Below are 5,343 nucleotides of genomic sequence, written 5' to 3'. Positions count from 1 at the left end.
CCCGGAGGCGCGGCGCTGCTCGGCGCCCCCTGTTGTTCGGGAGACGCCACGACAGCACTATGAGAAAATGTTCTTATTTTAAGCCCCCGAATTACCACGTAGTGCTAAGGAAAAAAATGATTTATGCCTTAATACCATTCACATAAACATAAAATATACTTTAAAATCCAACAACACATATTTGCACAAACTCCATAATCATGTACATATCAACTCAGGGGAAGAAATCTTCAATACTTCAAAGGTATCCATTCTCCTCAAATGGATTTGTAATGCAATTCCAATAAAAATTCCAACAGTGTTTTGAGTGGAGCATGACAGATTGATTCTATAATTTATATTGAAATTAAAAGGGTCAAGGGTAGCCACAATACTAAAGGAGAAGAAGAATAAGGTGAAAGGACTTGCCCTTCCAGATATCAAGTATTACTATAAATTTGTGGTGATTAAGACTCTGTGCTATTGGTGCCAGGATAGACAAATTGTCCAATAAAAGAAGACAGAGTCCTGAAAGAGACTGATGAATACATATGGCCCAAGAAGCTTTCAGATCAACTAGAGGGATGACGGGACTATTCAATAATGGTTATGGGATCATTGATTTTCCACGGCAAGAAAATAACATCAGATATCTACTGTACAAAAAGCACAAAAATCAATTCCAGATGGAGCAGGGACTTAAGTATAAAAGCAAAACTTTAAAACTGTTCGAAGAAACTGTGGGTGAATATATTTCAGACCTCAGGGTAGAGAAATATTTCTTAAAATAGACAAAACCCACTCATCAAGGTAGAAGAATTGATGAATTTATTACAGTAGAACTTAGGGTTTCTGTATATCATAAGTCATGATGAAGAGAGTAGAGAGCTATATATGAGCAGAAGTTATTTGCAATACATTGTGATTGAAAACATTTACATCTCTAAATATTTTTTTAAAACTACAAACAATAAGAAAACACCCAACTAACCCAATGAACAAACTGGTAAAATAAATAAATAGGCATTCTACAGAAAAGAACATATGGTGAGAAAGCATTTAAAATTATTTTTAAACTTATCAGAAAAATCTAAATCAAGAGAATTACTCTTACTTTGGTGGGTATGTGAAATTCAAAATACTTTGGAAAATAATTTGGTATTGTGAAATTGAACTTTTCTGTAGTTTATTTTCCATCAATCCCACTTTTAGATATGTATCCTACAAAAATTCTTCACCTGTGCACTAGGAGACATATGATTGTTCAAAAATACATTGACGTATTTTTCATAATATAAAAAAAATCCCTGGAAACATCCTAAGTCAGGGGTGGGCAACCCCTGGCACGCGTGCCAAACATGGCATGCCAGTAACTTTTGCTGGCATGTGAAACTCTCGAAATATAAACCTGATGTAAAATCTCTGTCATCAGTGATGCAGCAGCAGAAGTCCCACTGATAATATCAAACGGAGTCATAAAGTTTTCTGTCGGACTATCAGTGTACATGTATACATTAAAAAATAAATGTATTTTTCATCATCATATACTGTGTTTTTGTCGCTCGAATGAATTTTATTATTTCTTCAAGGTTCTTCACATACGTACACCTTAAGAGATATCAAGTAGGCGTAACATGTTCTCAAAAAATTAGGGTTGGCACGCAGAAGAATTTTGGGTCAGAGATTTTGCTGGGTTTGGCACACACTCACAAAAAGGTTGCCCACCCCTGTCCTAAGTGCTCATTCACAAAACTACACCTACATGTATAACAACTTAGATAAGTCTAAGTGTCAAAACAAGTCTTCAGAAAAGTGCTTATGAAACCTGAACACGTGGGTCTCTTGCTAAAATGAAGATCCTCAGTTATCGAATCCGAGCTAGTGCCCCAGATTGTGCACTTCCAACAAGATTTTGGGTGATGCTTCTGCTTCTGTACAAAGATTAAACTTTGATTATCTAGGTCCTAAGACTACATGTGGTAAATACCCTCTTTATGGAGTTCAAGACCAAGCTACATCACTGTGTTATTTAGGTAAACAGTACCTACCTATGGCATAAACTAACAAATAAGGCAATCATACAATTCGGGGTAGTGATTATTAGTTGGGGGAACGGGACTTGGAGGACTGTGTAGATACATACAAGCTATTGGTAATGTTGTAGTCCTTAAGTTGTATGGTGGATCATGGATTTTGTCATACTGACTAGCTCTGTAATCTTGACCTCAACCTTGTGATACCGGTTCGTAATCAATAAAAAGACAAGATTAGGTCAGTAGGCATTTTCAACCCTCACTATTCACCAGAATCACTTGGGGGAGATATAAAAACCACCTATACCTACTTCCAATTGCCAGATATTCTTATTTCATTGGTCTGCTTAAAATGTGGGTATTGATGTTCACTCAAAGGTTGCCGTGTGGTGCTAATGTGTGACTAGATTTGAGGACCGTTGTAAGCCACAGAACACCGTTAAAGTTCTCCTTGATGTTAGTAGTCTGTGATTTGAACATAAAATATTTTTTTTCTTATGAATTGCTCTTGTTGGAAAGGGTTTCCTGGTTCAGCTTAAAAATCATGTCCTTCAGTAATTAAAATAGGGGCTTTTAAACTGTAATCTTCCTCACTAATTGGAGCTTTGTCATCTGGCTCACTATTGTTTTCCTGTTTTCTGGTACAATGCCCGGCCAAGTTGTCACTTAATGCACAGGCCTGTAAAGGTACCAATGAATAATGGTTCACTGAGCTCTGTTTCACTGAGTATTAGCCAGAAGTCTCCTCCAGGCTAATTTTCCTCTCTCCCTGGGCTCCCAGAGCAATTTACATTTACTGCATTGAGGAACTGCTACTTAGTACAATTGTTTGTTTTCAGATCTGCCTCTCCCACTACACGGGGAGCTCCTCAGGGCCAGGGTCAGGGTTGAATTAAGTTTAGACCCTTAGAGCTTAGTCCAGTGCCTCAGTAACTGTTTAGTAACGTGGTAGATAAACGATTGTTGAAAACATTTCTACGGTGTATTGTGACCCTTTGCTGCTTCACTTCTGGTCATAAGGTAATCACTCAGGAGTCAGGACTTTGGCAGCAGCAACTCTGTGGGGGCTTCTGGTTCAACTTAATATTTTTTTAAATTGATTTCAGGGAGGAAGGGAGAGGGAGAGAGATAGAAACATCAATGATGAAAGAGAATCATCGATCGGCTGTCTCCTGCACACCCCCTATTGGGTTTCAAGCCCTCAATCCGGGCATGTGCCCTTGACTGGAATCGAACCCGGGACCCTTCAGTCCACAGGCTGAACCCGGGACTCCTCAGTCCACTGAGACAAACCAGCTAGGGCTAGACTTAATATTTTAGAGTAGTTTTAGGTTCACAGAAAAATTGAGCAGAAAGTACTGAGAGTTCCCTTATGCTCTCTGCACCCCCACATGCACAGCCTTCCCTACTACCAACATCCTGTACATGTGTTGTAATTGATTAACCTACATGGATACAGTATCATCACTGAAAGTCCGTAGTTGACACTAGGGCTCACTCTTTGTGTTCGTTTTTAATGGTTTTGATAAATGTGCACTGACATGCAGCCACCATTAAAGTATTATACAGAAGAGTTTCAGTGACCTCCACATCCCCACTGGCAACCACTGGTCTTTTTGTTGTCTTCATAGTGTTGCCATTTCCAGAGTGTCACATCGTTGAAATCATACAGTATGTAGCCTTTTCAGATTGGCTTTGCTCATCTAGTTTTATAGTTAAGTTTCCTCCAGACCTTGTTGTGGCTTGATAACTCATGTATTTTTAGCACTGAATAATATCCTACTGTCTGGTGGTTTTGAGAGAGGAGACTTAGAGTGCAGGCTAAGAGCACAGGGCCTTACCTAAGGTCCAGTTTCAGTGCCACCAGCTGAAAACTCTGAGCCTTTGGTTAGGCCACCAAACCTCCGTTTTCTAATATGGGGATATGGGTAACATTTACTACATAGGATTCAAATGAGAGCTAAGCAAGTTAATACATGTAAAATACCTTAGAATCTGGTACATAGTAAGTGCTGTATAATATATAAATGTTTGCTCTTATTTTTATTATTATTTTAATTTTTTTCCTTTTCTGCATGTTTTCTTTTTAAAAACAACTAACATGCTAGAAACGCCCCTCCTTGGCTCATTTGATCATCCCAATATTTTTTTAAATTATTCTTTATTGTTGAAAGTATTACATATGTCCCCTTTCTTCCCCCATTGACTCCCTCTAGCCTGCCCCCACCCCCTACCCCAGGCTCTTATTTTTAATGAGAAGCTAAAAATTTGTTTTTTCACTGGACAACATTTTTAAGGCTCTTGGGCCTCTACGTTTTCAAACTCTCCCTTATTAGGGTGGAAGAGGCGGGGAGAACTTGGGTGAAGAAGGAGAAATCCTTCCAAACATGACAGACGTGGAACACACAAGGCTATCAACAGGATTCCCGGGAGCCTCCTTGCCACTCCATCATCCGCACAAAGCCAAGTTCCTGCGTCTCAGGTGTGTGTTCTGTAGCTGTCGGCACCAGGGACTTGTCAGGGGTGAAATGAAAAATTTTATCATTCTTTCTCATTTTTCTTGATGTCTCAGTCATTGAGGGTTTCACATTCAGGGCCGTTTGGGTGTCATCAACACATCAAGTTTAAAGAGGAAAGATGATGAATCGTGAATGTTTATGAGGAAATGGCAGCAATTATAATGATGGTAATGAAGAGGGAAGTGAAGAGATTGGCCCGGTGGGATGTTCCTGGGAGCCTAGGACAGTGGAGGGAAATGCTCCGGTGGATGTGGGCATTACCATTGCACCAAGATGGACGGAACGTCTTACCCAGCAGCCCTTCCAGATTCATTATTATTATTTTTTTTTTAGAACTATGCCTTGTGGAACCAGGTTTGCAAGTTTTACACTGAGTGAACAGCTATTTCTTATGTTAAGTTATTTCAGCTGTGGAATAGAGAATTGTTGAAATAAATGGCTGGGGAATTCGAATTGCATTCATTCTTGACATTGGTACTGACAAATAGCTTCATTCCCCCACTGAAATGGAAAGTTTACTAGACGGAGACACAGGCAGGTTCTGGGGAGAGAGGGGGCATCAGCATCTTATTTTTACTGTAACTCTTCTAAGATGCTGTGAGAGAGTAAAATAAAATGCTATTCTGAAATCCCATTGGAATCCATCCCTTGCCCCATCCTCCACATTCGACTGGAAATAAAACCAATTAAAATGTTAATTTATAACCAGAATAAAACCCAATCAGACAACTGGTTATAATCGCATGAGCATGGAGTTCTCAGGAGGAATGGAGCTGGTAGGTGGTGGAGGTGGCCTGAGAACTCAGCATTCT

The sequence above is a fragment of the Myotis brandtii genome, unplaced genomic scaffold, assembly GCF_000412655.1.
Source record: "Myotis brandtii unplaced genomic scaffold, ASM41265v1 scaffold170, whole genome shotgun sequence".
Taxonomy (NCBI): Eukaryota; Metazoa; Chordata; class Mammalia; order Chiroptera; family Vespertilionidae; genus Myotis; species Myotis brandtii.
This window is presented reverse-complemented; position numbering follows the sequence as displayed.